The sequence below is a fragment of the Sus scrofa genome, chromosome 12 (assembly GCF_054392235.1).
Source record: "Sus scrofa isolate SSC_HxYL_T2T_F1_AM1 chromosome 12, Sscrofa_HxYL_maternal_Yorkshire_Landrace_v2.0, whole genome shotgun sequence".
NCBI classification, from domain to species: Eukaryota; Metazoa; Chordata; class Mammalia; order Artiodactyla; family Suidae; genus Sus; species Sus scrofa.
The window spans coordinates 52,923,262-52,940,571 of NC_139394.1; the positions used below are offsets into that span (position 1 = coordinate 52,923,262).

The 17,310-nt window shown below is 42.4% G+C and overlaps 1 protein-coding gene across 1 annotated transcript in view; it reads left to right on the top strand.

Moving 5' to 3' along the window:
- PAFAH1B1 (platelet activating factor acetylhydrolase 1b regulatory subunit 1) overlaps nt 1-17,310 on the top strand; it is a 168,507-nt gene that overhangs the window by 43,715 nt on the left and 107,482 nt on the right. The window contains exon 3 of the mRNA XM_005657017.3: nt 3,756-3,854. The gene's annotated coding sequence lies outside the window, so the exon portion shown is untranslated. The remainder of the gene's footprint in view (nt 1-3,755; nt 3,855-17,310) is intronic.

The window sequence follows — 17,310 nt, forward strand, 5'->3', positions numbered from 1 at the left end:
GCTCCTAGTCTTTCTCCATATGGCAGTGGTTTAGTTATAATGAAAGACTGTGTTGAATGAGGCTGAACTAGCCAGAGATGCTGAGGCTGCACTGGGGGATGCTGAGCTAGCCTGCAACCGGTAGGAAGGACGAGGGGAGATGGGATTTACTACTTGCAGCTTAGTCCTGAAACAGTCTTAAGGGGTAGTTAATGGCACTGACATCAGATCCAGAGCCTCGTTCAAGTCGTCCCTCTGCTTCTTCCCAGCCGTGTGACCTTGAGCAAACCATTAGCCTCTCTAAGTCACAGCTTCCCCCTCTAAACAAACAGAATTAACACAGAAACCTCCCTTCCAGGACAATTTTGAGGATTAGGTGACAATGTCCAGTATACACTCAATAAATGTTATCTATATTTTTATTATCTCTTGCCAAGAAGTATAATAGCTTTTAAGTCCATCCAGATGGCACCAAGGTCCCTGCTATGATCCGAAGGTTTGTGTCCCTTCAAAGTTCATATGTTAAATTCTAACCCCCAATGTGATGGTATTAGGAGTGGGGCCTTTGGGACATGACTGGGTCATGAGGGTGAATCTCTCATGAATGAAACTAGTGCTCTGATAAGAATACACTCCAGAGGTAGAGTTCCCTGGCGGCTCAGTGGGTTGGGGATCTGGCATTGTCACTGTTATGGCTCTAGTTACTGCTGCGGCATGGGTTTGACCCCTAGCCCAAGAACAGGTGCAGCCAAAACCAAACAAACAAAAAGACTCCAGAGAGATACCTCACCCCTTCCCACCATGTGAGGTATTTGGTGGCATGGGGGAGGGAGTCTGCTTCTTTTTTTTGGTCAAGGGCTTACCTTTTTCCCCTTTCCTCCTTTCCACTTGAGGGAATGTGGACGAAATGGCTGGAGCCCCAGCTACTGTTTTGGGCTATGAGATAACCTTGAGAATGAAAGCCACATGTAGTGGAACAACAAAATAAAAGAAGCCTGTGTCTTAGGCACCATAGAGCCCAGAATGTCAGAACATAAGAGAGAAATAAGCTTTGATTTTAAGTCACTGTTATTTGGAGATTTTCTGTGATTTACAGCTATAACAGGAAGATATATAGTTCCATAAGCATATGTAACATAGAATCTGACCCATACTGGGGACCTTCTTTGAGAAAGAGATGCTTGGACTGAATCAGCCAGGAAGAAAGTAGAATGGGAAATGTTTTCAAGCAGAGGGAAAAATCTCATGCAAAGGGTCCTGAAGTGGAGAGGAACTTGATACATTGAAAGAAAGAGAAGGGAGGTCAGGGTGGCTGGGATAGAAAAAGCAAGGAGGGAAGTGGCACAAATTGAGATCAGAAAGATGACCACATAGAACCTCATAAAGCCTATTAAGGCTTTTGGTCTTTATCCCCAGATTAATAGGGAGCCATTGAAGGGGTTTCAGTGAGGGGTTATAGGATTAAATTTGCTCTCCCATGGCTGGTATTTCATCTGCCTGGAACATAGTTTCCACCCCCCAACCCCAGAATATCCTTGAGGCTGGGACCAAACTTGTGGATAGATTTTGTTGTTGTTGCTGTTTTTACTATTTTATTCTTGTGGATAAATTTTGGTGCTTTTTCTTTTTCTTTTCTTTTTTTAAAACTATTTTACTGTTGTGGTAAAATGTATAACATAAAGTTGACCATTTTAGGAGTTCCTGTCATGGCTCAGTGGAAACGAATCTGACTAGCATCCATGAGGACTCAGATTCTATCCCTGGCCTTGCTCAGTGGGTTAAGCATCTGGGGTTGCTGTGAGCTGCAGTGTAGGTCACAGACAAGGCTCAGATCAGATCTGACCTTGCTGTGGCTGTGGTGTAGGCTGGCAGCTACAGCTCAGATTCTGCCCCTAGCCTGGGAACCTTCATATGCCACAGGTGTGGCCATCCCCCCCAAAAAAAAACAGCCATTTTAACTATTTTTAAGTGTATAATTTGGTAGCTTTAACTACTTTCAGAATGTTTTGCAACAATTACCAGTATGTAATTCCTTTTTTTTTTTTTTTTTTTTTTTGTGGATGAACTTTTGCTCTTAGTAATCATTTAACAACCAAGTGTTGGATTGCACTGCATCATTGCAGCCGTCATTGTGTGTAAATTCCTAGAAAGTGAGCTGTGTGTTGTGAGGAGGAGTTGACCATATCTGAGACAGCTGGGGGCCAGCTTGAGGAATGTCACACCCGGGCCAGCAGGTCCACCAGTCTGTCAGCTGTCACCAGACAGGCCCATAGAAGAAGAATTTATCCCCTGAACTGGGTAGAGACCAGAGTTAACTGATGTTTGATCTCTCCCAGGATCTTAGGAAAACATTCTGCCTTAGTTGATCTCCAGAGAGTGTCAGAAACACAGAGAACCAATTGTGACTGTGTTTATCAACCTGGAGCAAACAGTTCTCTCTCTATAAACAGTAGTGTGTCCAGGACACATGAAGCCCCAGGACAAACAAATGACATGTTCCTGGAGCATTTACCTGACTTATGAGAAATAATTTGCATGCTTTTATTTTACTTTTTTTCCCCTTTCTTTCTTTCTTGCCACATCTATGGCATATGGCTAGGGGTTGAATCAGAGCTGCAGCTTCTGGCCTGTGCCAACAGTCATAGCAACACAGGATCCAAGCTTCATCTGTGGCCTACGCACACAGCTTGTGGCAACGCTGGATCCTTAACCCACTGAGCGAGGCCAGGGATCGAACCCTCATCCTCGTGGATACTAGTCAGGTTCTTAACTCCCTGAGCGACAACGGGAACTCCATGCTTTTATTTTTAGACAAATGTTCATGTATCATGAGACAGAAAATAACTTATAATGAAGTTTAAGGATAAAATGGGAAGCTTTGAAGAAATCATACTTGCTGCTTTGGGCCTTACTCTCCAGCTTCAGATAATATTTGTCCCTTTCCCCTGCTGACAGTTGTATTTTGTATAGCACAGTGTTTATGAACAGACTCTCAAGCCGAACAGCCCAGAGTCAGACTCTCCTCTGACACTCGTTTAGCTCTGCATCTTGGGAAAAGTATATAACCTGGCTGAGTCTCTGTTTCCTCATCTATAAAACAGGAAGAATGATTGTACCTAACTCACAGTTATTTATATGTTTAATACTCATGCAATGGTTATACATAATGAGGATTCACTTTGAGTGTTATTGTTGCTATTAGTAGTAGTATCACTTGGAAATGATTCAGACCTTCGGCTTTTTGCAAGCTTTTAAACTGAGAGTGCAGTACTCTCTGCTGATTGTAAAATATTCAAACATTATAGAAGCAAATATAGGAAATCACGAAATACCCTGTTCCCCCTAAATTCCAGTGACTAGACCAGACGTAAACACAGATAACTATTAGACATATATTCCTCCTTCTGAGCATTTTAAAAAAATTCAACAATTATTTATTTATTTATTTGTCTTTTTGCCTTTTCTAGGGCCGCACCCACTGCATATGGAGGTTCCCAGGCTAGGGGTCGAATCAGAGCTATAGCTACCGGCCTAGGCCAGAGCCACCGCAACGCAGGATCTGAGCCACATCTGCGACCTACACCACAGCTCATGGCAACGCTGGATCCTTAACCCACTGAGCAAGGCCAGGGATCGAACCCACAACCTCATGGTTCCTAGGTGGATTCGTTAGCCACTGCGCCACGATGGGAACTCCAACAATCTTTTATTAAGCACCAAACATGTACTTTATACCATTGTTACCTTTTCAACCCCATTCTTCTTTTGTGCTTTAGGGCATCATGGCTGTGATGCTGATCGTGCCTTTGTCCAGGAACATGGGACAGGTGGAATCGCTGAGAATGAAAGGCAAAGACTGTTCCAGACCCAAAGCTGTAAGTAGCAGGTACCCTGCCCATAACCTTGGTCTAGGAAAGTCATCCCAACAAAGAATCTTTTATAGAGCATGTAGTCCGATGAGACTATAAGAGATGGGGGAGCCCCAAGAGCAATGGCCTTAGCGTGTTTCTTTGGTTCTGCCTGACTTCAGGCTTCCATCTTGATTTCATCATTGCATTTTCATGTGTGAAAGGAAGATGGTTGAAGGTTGATTGAAGCTACTAGTTCTTTAACTTCATTCCCCTCTTTCATCCCCTCCTCCTCCACTCATTGAGAAGGCAAAGTAGAGACGGTCTCAAGACTCTTCTCACCAGTCACTTCCTCCCAGCAGCCTTCCTATGTCTTTCACCCGGTGGGAATCATGGGGCCTCCCACGTACCTGCATAGTATCCTCTAAACTTTGTTGGGACTCCAACTGCACTGGATTGTGATGTCGATTTAATTGTCTACGTGCTTCACTATGTCATTCTTCCGAGGACAGAAGACAGTCCTATTTTCTCTTTATACATAGGTCCCAGCACAGAGCACATGATATTGACTAAATTAAAACACTGAATACCAGAAACAAACGACCAACCAAAACCCCATATCGAATAAGTGACAGGAGTGATCATATGTTTACAAAGATGGCTGTGATAATTTTTCCCACATTTATAACTGTGTCCCTTTGCAAAGTGATTTTGTAGCTCCCATCAAGGAGTGGGAGTTATTCCTTCACTCCTTGAATCTGGTCTTCGTCGATGAGACATTAGCAAATATGACGCAAGCAGAGACTTGAAAAGTGCTTGTGCGAAAGGGCTTACCCACTTTTGGCTGTGGTTGTCACCCTGAGACCAAGATTTGAACAAGCCTGAGCTAGCTGAATGAAGAGGCCATATGCAAGAGAGCTGAGGATGCCCACCAGCAGCCTGCCTCTGTCCTATTGGCCAAGTGCCAGATATGTGAGTGAGTCCATCAGAGACCTTTCAGTCCTAGTAAGACCTCAGTTGACTACAGATAGATGATTGACTCCAGGCAAGGCCAACCAAAGAACCATCCAGATGACACAATCCCAAGTTCCTGACCCACAGAATTATGAACAAACCAGTAAGTTTAGGAGTTCCCGTTATGGCTCAGTGGTTAATGAATCCAACCAAGATCTATGAGGATGTGGGTTCGATCCCTGTCCTCGCTCAGTGGGTTAAGGATCTGATGTTGCCACGAGCGCCATGTAGGTTGCAGAGGTGGCTCGGATCCCTTGTTGCTGTGGCTGTGGTGTAGGCCAGCAGTTACAGCTCCAGTTTGACCCCTAGCCTGGGGGGTTCCATATGCCTCAGGTGCGGACCTAAAAAGCAAAAAACAAAAAACAAAAAAAAAAAGCCAGTGAGTTTAGAGGTGGTTAATACTGCAGCCAGAGATGTTTGACATAGAAGCTACTTTATGAGTGACAGTCTCTTCATGCAATTTGTCTTCCTACTTAACTTTTAGCAACTATCTCTTGTTTTTGCCTGTCCAGACTGTATTCGCTTTCTTCTTATAGCAGTAATTAGATATTTTCAGTAGGAACAATTCTTAGAAATGAAAGTGCAGAGTTCCCATCATGGCTCAGCAGAAACCAACCTGACTAGTATCCATGAGGACACATGTTCCATCCCTGGCCTTGCTCAGTGGGTTAACGATCTGGTGTTGCCGTGAGCTGCAACATAGGTCGAAGACGAGGCTTGGATCTGGCATTGCTGTGTCTATGGCACAGCCAGTGGCTGCTGCTCCAATTTGACCCTTCGCCTGGGAACCTCCATATGCCGCGAGTACGGCCCTAAAAAGACAAAAACAAAACAAAACAAAAAAAGAAACGAAAATGCTGTATCAAAGAGCAGTCTACAGTATGATTTTCTTTCCAGCTAACATTCTTCCCTCTCCTGGGTCAATCATATAGTTTGAATTGGCTTTAACTTTATATATTAACTTTTACATAATATCTAAACAGAAAATATTGCAAAGTAAGGCTAAATGAATTTCCTAAAATGGAGAGAGAGCGCGGGAGGGGGAGAGGGCAGAGGAAAGAGAAAAAAATTGCTTGTTTAGAGAGTCCAACAACTAAATAATAGGAATTTCAGGAAATAAGAGAAGAGAGAAAAATAATTGAGAGGAAAGTATTAAAGCATTAGATAAGTTCCCAGAACTAAAAGATGAGTTTTCAGAGTTTTCTGGTGGCTCAGTAGGTTAAGGATCTAGCATTGTCACTGCTGTGGTGCAGGTTCGTCCCCTGACCTGGGAAATCATGTATGCCATAGGCACGGCCAAAAAATTAAATTAAGTTAAAAATAAATAGATAAAATGTGAGACAATTTTTTTTTAATTAAAATAAGTAAAGGTTGAGTTTTCAAATGGTAAGGACCTACCAATTGCCTGGTACTATTACTGGGGACAAACCCACACCCAAGCTAATCTTTATTAAATTTTAGAATGCTGAGGACAATGGAAATCTTAAAAGAAATAAAACAGGTAACACAAAAAAAGTCGATAATCAGAATGACCCTGAATTTATCACCATAAATATTGGCAGCTAGATGACAATAGATAAATGCCTTCAAAATTCTGAGGAAAAATTGATTTCTGGGAGTTCCATTGTGGCACAGTGGAAACGAATCTGACTAGGAACCATGAGGTTGTGGGTTCAATCCCTGGCCTCGCTCAGTGGGTTAAGGATCTGGCGTTGCTGTGCGCTGTGGTGTAGTTTGCAGATGCGGCTCTGATCTGGCGATGCTGTGGCTGTGGCGTATGCTGGCGGCTACAGCTCCTATTAGACCTCTAGCCTGGGAACCTCCATATGCCACGGGTGCAGCCCTGAAAATACAAAAAGGCAAAAAAAAAAATTGATTTCCAACCTAAATGTCTAGTCAAATCATAATTCAGATGTAAAAGGATAATAAATACATATTTGGATATGCATGTTTTCCAAAAATGTATCTCCCATGCAAGTCAATTTCTCAGCAAGCTCCAGGAAGATCGTCTGGACCACAGCAAGGATACCGTGGGCCATGTAACAGGGGCTCCAGCATGAAGTAGAGATCAAGGGTGACAAGTGAGGAAGGCCAGTTTTTCAGTGGATCTTAGGAGTGACTAATCTATTTTGGAGCAGGAGGATGGAAAGCTTCAGAGGCAACATCACCAAGACAGCTGTGTTTGACTCTGCTGAGAAGCAGTTTTAGAGTTATGCTGCAGATTCTGAGCATGTGATAGGTACATAGAAAACCAGCCAAGAGGACAAAGCAAGGTTGTTTTAATGTCAGGGAAAACAGAATTGTTAAACATTTAAACATGACATATTCCCGTATGACTCAGCTGTGAATGATATTACGTGGTTATAACAAATTAAGCACTGAGTATCAATTTTTAAAAATTGTAATGAAACTATATTGGGAGGGTGAGGAAAGATGTGTTTATAAGTCTACATCTGCTGTAACATAGAACAAAATCCTATTTCTATAGTAAGAAGTCAACTGATAATATCTAAAATAGGAACATTTTATTTTATTTTTATTATTTATTTATTTATTTATTTATTTTCTAGGGCCGAGCCTACAGCATATGGAGGTTCCCAGGCTAGGGGTCAAATCGGAGCTGTAGCTGCCAGCCTACACCAGAGCCACAGCAATGCAGGATCCGAGCCGTGTCTGTGAACCACACCACAGCTCACGGCAACATCGAATCCTTAACCCACTGAGCAAGGGCAGGGATCGAACCCACAACCTCATGGTTCCTAGTCGGCTTCATTAACCACTGCACCTCGACAGGAACTCCCCAAAATAGGAACATTTTAAAACGACAGAGTGAATATCCTGTTTAAAGATATGGAGAGAAATACCAGAAGGGAAGGAGTTCCCTGGTGGTTCAGAGAGTTAAGGATCTGGTGTCACTGCTGTGGCTCAGGTCACTGCTGTGGTGTGGGTTCAGTCCTCGGCCTGGGAGCTTCCACATGCTGGAGGGTGGGGCCAAAAAAATGCCAGAAGAAAAGAGCTAAAAAGATGCAAGTGATGGCTTATGGGGAGTGGGGTGTGGGTTCAGTCCCTGTGGCCCAGAAACTTCCACATGCCACTTGCAGGGCCAAAATACACTTTATGCACTTATATTTACTTTGAAAAGCCAAATCTCGGCGTTCCCTTTGTGGCTCAGTGGTTAATGAACCCGACTAGGATCCATGAGGATGTGGGTGCAGTCCCTGGCCTTGCTCAGTGGGTGGGTGATTCAGTGATTCAGTGTTTCCGTGAGCTGTGGTGTAGGTTGTAGACACGGCTTGGATCCCATGTGTTTCTGTGGCTGTGGCATAGGCCAGTGGCTGTAGCTCCGATTTGACCCCTAGCCTCGGAATTTCCATATGCTGCTGGTTTGGCCTGAAAAAGCAAAAAAAAAAAAAAAAGCCAACTTTCCCCAAATCTATAAGTTAAATGTAATTCTAGCCGAAATAACATCAGAATTTGGGGGGAAGAAATCGGACAAACTTACTGTCTTTGGAATAACTGAATTTATTTTGGAAACAGATCAACAAGAGGGGATTAGCTCAATCAGATTTTATGCTATAACATAATGCCATAGTCACAAAACCAGAATGGTGATGCTGTGGGAATAGATATATAAACCAGAGGAACAGAATAGACTTCAGAAATAGACTCATACTGGGAGTTCCCATTATGGCTCAGTAGTAATGAACCCGACTAGTATTCACAAGGATGTGAGTTTGATCCCTGGCCTCGCTCAAGGGGTTAAGGATTTGGCGTTGCTGCAAGCTGCAGTGTAGGTCTCAGACATGGCTCAGATCTGACGTTGCTGGGCTGTGGCATAGGCCAACAGCTTGCAGCTTCAATTCGAACTCTAGCCTGAGAACGTCCGTATGCCATGGGTACAGCCCTTAAAAAAAAAAAAGAAAGAAGTAGACTCATACAGAAAGAGTGTATAGATATATATCTGGGTCATTTTGCTGTACAGCAGAAATTGACAGAACGGTGTAAATCAACCATAATAAAAAATTCTTTTAATAATTTCTTTTAATAAATGGTGCACTAATAAGTTAAAAAAATACATCTTTGGGAATTTGCTATAAGATGAAGATGACACCACAAGTCAACATGGAAAGAACAAATTATTCAGGAGATGATGTCAGGGAAATAGTCTCATTTTTTGGAGAAAAAGTATGATTCCTATCACCTACTATACACTAATCTGCACTGTAGGGGGATTAAATACTTATACTTGAAAGAAGAAAGACCATGGGTGAAAAAATTAGGAAATAAACTAGAAAAATGGCAAAGGTCGTCAACAGGTAATTCACAGAAGGGAAAGTGCAAATGACTCACAAGCATAAGAAGAGATGTTCAAACTCACCGGTAGTCAATGAAATGCAAATTGAAGCAATGAGATATCATTTTCTACCTATCAGAGGGACAAAATGCAAGTTAGAAAACAGCAAGTGATTATGAGAATCAGAGAAATGATGATCCTTTTGTCATTATGGGAATGCAAACCGGTTGTTCTGAAAACAACAAGAACATCTGCAAACTGTTCCGGAAAGTAATCTGGCAGGACTGAGGACATCAAGGATGCAAAGACTGAACAACCAGCAATCCCCACCTGAGTACTCCTGAGCATTTTCCAGCCTGTAAGGATCCACGTCCAAGGATGTTCTCTGCAGCTCCATTGTGAAATGAGGCGTTGGGGACATCCGTGGTGCCATCACTTGTGGAATATTTGGGTGCATCCTTGTGTAATGCTTCTCAGAAGAAGGACCCATGAGCTCAATGTACATGCAGTAGCATGTGCTGGGTACAGAAACAAAAGAAACAGAAGAAGATCCTTACACCAGTACAATTACATAAATTTAAGATCTAGGCACAAGAGCAGCAGCATGTACTTTGTAAGAACACATACCTATCCAAGGGCATATTTCAAACATAACAGGGGGTGTTTCTGTGGGAGGGGAGGGACAATGTGTACAAAGGATAAGGGAGGGGTTAAAATAAGCAAAGGGCTCGACAGGGACCATATTCGATCTAAACTGAGGAGTTTGGAGTTCCCGTTGTGGCTCAGTGGGTTCAGAACATGACTGTTTTCCATGATGATACAGCGTCAATCCCTGGTCTCACTCAGTGGGTTATGGATCTGGCATTGCCACAAGCTGTGGCATAGTTTGCAGATACAGCCTGGATCCGGCATTGCTATGGCTGTGGCATAGGCTGGCAGCTGCAGTCCCTAGCCCAGGAACTTCCGTAAGCTACAGAAGTGCCCCCCTCCCCCCCCCAAAAAAAAAGAAAGAAAGAAAAAATAAATAAACTGAGGAATCTGATGAACTCAACTCAGCACGCAAGGTATCCCCAGCCCCCAACATTTTCAGCAAAAATCTCAGTGGAAAGTCTTGGGGACTTTACAACATAATTCTGAAGTTTTTCTTGGAGAATAAATACATAAGAAAAGATAAGAAAACTTTGAAAAAGAAGAGCATCTAGGGATGACTTGGCCTCCCAGGTAATAGAATGTATAAATAATGCAGCAGTCATTAGAACAGTATGTAACTGGCATAGGAATAGACGGAAGAATCAATAGAACAGAAAAGAATGGGGAGTTCCTGTCGTGGCGCAGTGGTTAATGAAGCCGACTAGGAACCATGAGGTTGTGGGTTCGATCCCTGCCCTTGCTCAGTGGGTTAACGATCCGGCGTTGCCATGAGCTGTGGTGTAGGTTGCAGACGCGGCTGGGATCCCACGTTGCTGTTGCTCTGGCGTAGGCAGGTGGCTACAGCTCCGATTCGACCCCTAGCCTGGGAACCTCCATATGCCGCAGGAGCGGCCCAAGAAATAGCATAAAGACAAATAAATAAATAAATAAATAAATAAATAAATAAATGAAAAGAATGGGCAAAAGAGACCCAGGAACTTAGCAAACACTACTAGATGGTAAGAGTGGCATTTCAATCAGTGAGAGAAATGCTGGATTTTACAAATGACTAATGATTTTTGGAGGAAGTGAGATAATATACACAGCAACAATTAAGACCTCTGAAAGTAGATACACAGGGTTTGAATGCCAGTTTTGCCACTGATGAGCTGTGTAATTGCAGGCAAGATACTCAACCTCCCTAAGCCTCATTTCTCCTGTATTTAAAAATAAGGTAATAAAAGTGACTACCTCATATGACTATGAGGATTAAAAGAGATAATGGGTGCTAAAAAATAAAAACATGGTGCCTATCACACAAAACGTGCCTCATAAATGCTAGCTACTATTATTTCTACCCTATACCACACACCAAGTAATGCACAAACTGAAACCATAAACATTCCAGGAAGAAAATAAATGAACATTATTATAATCTTGGGGAGCCAAAGGACTTTCTAAATATGACCGTAAGGGTGGAACGCTTGAAGGAAAGGATAACAATTCTGACTACAAAACAAAACAAACAAACAGAAAAACTTCTTCCTGCCAAATCCCACCACAAAGTTAAAATACAAATGGCAAACTGGGGGAAACAGTTGCAAGCTATGTTAATAGACAAGTGGTTAATAGTCTTACTAACCAGCAAGGGAAAGATGGGTACTGCAATAGAAAAACACACTAAGAACATTAAAAATAAACAAGCAAAGAGAGATTACCAACACATAAATAGAAATGTTCGGTCTTCCTAATAAAAATGCAGATTAAAGTAGAATCTTGTTTGTCACATATCAAATTAGCATGATAAATTCTTATGATAATACTTACTTTTACTAACCAGGAAATATGAGGGACCAAAGCTGATTGGTCAAGGGGTGGACATTTTATCTCAAGGGAGCCAATCCACCAAGAGGGCAGCTATTTGTAGTTTATGCGGCCCAGTTGAAAAAGATGAGCTTGACCTAACACAGTCCTCTCCAAGGAAATAAACAAACAGAAGGAAGTTGTTAATCTCAGGGAGCCAATTGAATGGAAATGCCACGGAGCATCGAGAAGAAGGCAGCATGTCTGGGTGTGTGCAAGCCAGATGCGGGAAGAAATAAGACTGGGAGAAAGACATTTCTGAGGGAGCTGGAAGCTGAGCAGATGTGTCTCTAGCAGTAGATAAACCATCAGAGAAGGGTCACTGGTACCAAAATGATTGGCTCTTGCCCTTCCTTGAAGCTCCTGGCTCGTTTTTGCTTTTCTCCAATCTATTTTTATACTAAACTTTCACTTCTCTCCAGCGATTTCTTTTTCTTACAACCAAAGCAGCTCTGACTGGAACACAACACCAGTGAGACAGAGGCAAGATGGTTGCTTTCATACAAGTGGAGGCCAATGCAGACATCTTAAAGAGCAGAGCCAGTAAATCCATGTGTTGCTCTTGATCCTCAGGATAAAAATCACAGAAGTGGATGGACAATAACGTTTTTTAAATTAAGATGTAATTGAGGAGTTCCCGTCGTGGCGCAGTGGTTAACGAATCCGACTAGGAACCATGAGGTTGCGGGTTCGGTCCCTGCCCTTGCTCAGTGGGTTAACGATCCGGCGTTGCCATGAGCTGTGGTGTAGGTTGCAGACGCGGCTCAGATCCTGCGTTGCTGTGGCTCTGGCGTAGGCTGGTGGCTACAGCTCCGATTCAACCCCTAGCCTGGGAACCTCCATATGCCTCGGGAGTGGCCCAAGAAATAGCAACAACAACAACAGCAACAACAAAAAGACAAAAAAAAAAAAAAAAAGATATAATTGACACATGAGATTGTGTAAATTTAGGAAGTACAGTGTATTGATCGCATACATTTATTCTGCAATACGATTGCCATTGTTAGCTAACACCTCTATTGCATCACATAAGTATCGTTTCTTCTAGTGAGAGGAATAAAGATCTAGTCGCTCAGCAAGTTGAATGTCTATTTTTATTTATTTATTTATTCTTTTTTTTTTGCTTTTTAGGGCTGCACTCGAGGTATATGGAGGTTCCCAGGCTAGGGGTCGAATCGGAGCTACAGCTTCCAGCTTACACCACAGCCACAGCAAGGTGGGATCCAAGCCGAGTGTCTGTGACCTACACCACAGCTCACAGCAACACTAGATCTTTAACCCACTGAGCGAGGCCAGGGATTGAACCTGAAACCTCATGGTTCCCAGCTGGATTTGTTAACCACTGCGCCACTACAGGAACTCTGTAATTCCATTTTATATATATTTAAATCTTGGTTATTGTGAATAATGCTGCAGTAAACATGAGAGTCTATATATCTCTTCAATAACCTGTTTTCCTTTCCTTTGGATGTAAAGTACTAGTTTTAATTTTTTGAAACATAACACCTTATTGAGTTTTCACTCTGAGCACTAAATGCTTTGCTTCTATCATTTTATCCCTACAACAACCTGAGTAAAGCACCTGTTCAAATTTTTTTTACCATTTAAAAATTGGGTTGTTTTCATGCTATTGAGTGTGAGAGTTCTCTCTCTCTCTCTCTCTCTCTTTTTTTAAGCCATGCCCATGGCATGAAGAAGTTCCCAGGACAGGAATCAAACCAGCACCACAGCAGTGGCAATGCCAGATCCTTTAACCTGCTAGGCCACCATGGAACTCCAAGTGTGTGAGTTCTTTATATATTCTGGATACAAATCTTTTATCAGATGATTTGCAAATCTTTTCTTCCGGTTTGTGTCTTATCATTTCATTTTCTTAATAGTGTCTTGGAGTTCCCTTCATGGCTCAGTGGTTAATGAATCTGACTGGGAACCATGAGGTTGAGGGTTCGATCTCTGGCCTCCCTCAGTGGGTTAAGGATCTGGCGTTGCCATGAGCCGTGGTGTAGGTGGCAGACGCAGCTTGGATCTGGGGTTGCTGTGGCCCTGGTGTAGGCCGGCAGCAACAGCTCTGATTAGATCCCTAGCCTGGGAACCTCCATATGCCGTGGGTGTGGCCCTAAAAAGGACAAAAAGACCAAAAAAAGACAAAAACAAAACAAAACAGTGTCTCTTTAAGAGCAGAAGTTTTCCTTTTGATGAGTCTACTTTTTCAATTTTTTTCTTTCATGGTTCATGCTTTTTGTATTTATATCTATGAAGTTTTTACCTAATCTTAAATCACAAATATTTTCTCCTCCATTTTATCCCAGAAGGTTAGTAGTTTTAGGTTTACATTTGGATCTGTAATTCAAGTCCGTTTTTATATATAGTTCAAGCTACAGATCAAGGTTCTTTTTTTTGCATATTGATGTCCAGTTTTTCTTGCACCATTTGTTGAAACCACCTTGTTTTTAACTGCCATATTATGTTGTATATAATGGCTCTTTTCCTCATTTGTACCAAAGTCTGGTGAGGCCTGGGGTTACACATGACGCTATTATACTACTATTTTTTATAGTTAAAAGTTCATGTAACTCACTTGACCCACAATTGACCCCAAGAGGTAGGAATAAAAATCTTACTACTCCTATTTTACCGATGAAGAGATCCAGGGAAGCTAAGCATTTGGCCAAGATGACAAAGCTTTCCATGCTATTTTCAATACTTTATTGACCTTCAGTAAACACTAGCTGCCTTTTCCAAGATCCGAGTTATTCCCATAAATCTTTCCAGTACTTGGGAGCACTGGAAGCAAACGTCAATATTCACTGCTTAATTTTTAGTTTACTGGTCCTTGAAAACTAGAAAGGCTAAGAGATTTGGTACAACTGGGATCCAAGAGGATAGTCATTTGATCATGCAAACTTCACTGTATAAAAATGTAATTAGAAATATTTTTTAACTTTTTTTTTTTGTCTGTCTTCATGGCATGCAGAAGGTCCTGGGCCAGGGATCAAACCTGAGCCACAACAGTGACAACTGCTCAGTGTTAAGGCTGAATCCTTAACTAGGCCACCAGGGAACTCTAGAAATATTTTAAAAGGAATATTCTTGAGCTTCAACAAGAAAAGAAAAAAGAAAAAAACCCGTTCCTAAATAATTCAATATCACATAAATAAACGGATTTGGTTTATGTTTTCAGTCATTTCTCCAGCCCACTAGTTATTCACTTTTTCCTGGAAGCATACCCACGGCACCACGTCATGGGAGTGGGCCCTTAGGAGCCACTTGCTACCATGTGACTCTGCCTCCCTGGCCGTGGCTGTCTGCACCAGAGGGGGACAAGCCACCCTTATTGATGGTTAGATTATTTCTTTGGGAAATTTAGGATTGAACTGAAACATTCTGCAGTTGGCTGGAATTTTAACCTGTGAACTGGGAGCTATCTGGCAGCTATATTCTGCATGTCAAGTGGATCAGAGGAGAAAGAAAAGCAGATATACAGAGAGGAAAGGAATGAAGAAGGGAGGGAGAGGTGGGGGCTCAAGACTGCTTTATTCTTCCTGATTCTAGACCCTTTCAGTGGCCTCACTGCCTACCCGTCCTTTGGTGCTGTGAAAGTACCTCTATCATAAAAATTGCCCCTTTTTTCTTAAGCTAGCTCAAATACAACCAAAGAATCCTAAGTAGTACACTAGAGGTAAGCTGAGTTATCACCGAGTAGAAAGACATGACCTTGAATTGGTTTCTGGGGATTTAAAGAGAGTTGTTTGGGGAGTTCTCATCGTGGTGCAGCGGAAACAAATCCGACTAGGAACTATGAGGTTGAGGGTTTGATCCCTGGCCTCCCTCAGTGGGTTAAGGATCTGGCGTTGCCGTGAGCTGTGGTGTAGGTCACAGACTGGGCTTGGATCTGGCATTGCTGTGGCTGTGGCTGTGGCCGGCAGCAACAGCTCCAGTTGACCCCCTAACCTGGGAATCTCCATATGCCGTGGGCATGGCCCTAAGACAAAAGACAAAAAAGACCAAAAAAAAAAAAAAAAAAAAGAGTTGTTTGGGCAATGGGTGCTATGACCTAAAGACAAAAATTTTCTCCCTTTAATCCTTTTTTTTTTTTGTCTTTTTGCCATTTCTTGGGCCGCTCCTGCGGCACATGGCGGTTCACAGGCTAGGGGTTGAATCCGGGCTGTAGCCGCCGGCCTGTGCCAGAGCCACAGCAACTTGGGATCTGAGCCGGTCTGCGACCTACACCACAGCTCACGGCAACACCAGATCATTAACCCACTGAGCGAGGCCAGGGATCAAACCTGCACCCTCATGGTTCCTAGTCAGATTCGTTAACCTCTGCGCCACGACGGGAACTCCTCCCTTTTATTCTTTATAAAATAAATTGCATGCAAAGGATTAGGCCAGCTGAGCGAACAATCAGCTTGCACAAGAGGAGAGTATTAGCTAGGCTAAACTAGTATTACCTAGATTAAACTAGATTACCTAGATTAAACTATCATTTCTTTCTAGCTGGGAAGGAACAGGGAGGAAGAGCGAGGAAAGGAACTGGGGTAGAAGGGAAGGCAGTGGAGGAAGGAAAGAAAAGTCTGACGTGGTGTGGTGCCCAGAGCATTTTTGTACATTCACATTTGGAAACACCTCCACCTCTGGATGAAAAAAATGCCAGTTAACTGCCAAGTATTATTGTGTAAATTAGACACTCTCCTTGAAATTAGCCTTTTGATACATTTCCAGCCATTTCTCTGAAGCAGCCCCTGTGAAATTCTGACCCTTTACAAGCAGAATTAAATACTGGGGCCTGGAATTCTCTTTGCCCAGAGTCTCACTTTCTTTGCCATGTTCCTGCTTTTGCCATTAGCTGTGATGTACAGAATGAATGATGCACAGAGGCAGGTGAGACAATGGGGCTGATTCATGGTCTGGGAAAACAGGGAATTGTCACAGAGCAAACACTGGTCCTCCTTTTTACTGGGGACATTGCAGTGTTGAGCTGAAAGCAACTTGTTTGGATTCTTTCAACCACTGGATAAGCTTCTAAATGACAGGAGCCATGTGGGGTCCTCAGGGTCCCAAGGGGTGCTTAAAACAACGCTGAGACATGCTGGCAGAGCTTGTGTTCTTTGTAAACAAAAAGAGGTTATTCAAACAGCTGGTAATTTCATTAAGAAGCCTCATTTTCAGGTCCCAGAACAGGCATTTCTTTTTATGTCAGGATTATCTCTGAGCTTTATATTTGCATCCACTCCTCGTAGCTTAGCTGGGATCTCAGGTGCTAAGCTTACATTTGGATGGGTATTTTGGCTTGGGTTTCAAAGCAAATTTACCTTTACAGCAGATCAAATTTGACCAAGATCAATGTGATGAATAATACAGAACTATATATGCCTATATATATATATATATATATATACACATACACACATTTTTATTTGTATCATATTGTATATGTTTTGTCATCTTTTTCATTGAGCACTAAAACTTGAAATATTGTCAATACATTTTAATCTACAATATCACTTCTTCTTCTTTTTTTTTTTTTTTGTGTGTGTGTGTGTTTTTTTTAGGGTGCACCTTTGGCCTATGAAAGTTCCCAGGATAGGGATCAAATCAGAGCTGCAGCTGCTGGCCTATTCCACAGCCACAGCAATATCATATCGAAGCTGCGTTTGGACCTACACTACAGCTCTTGGCAAC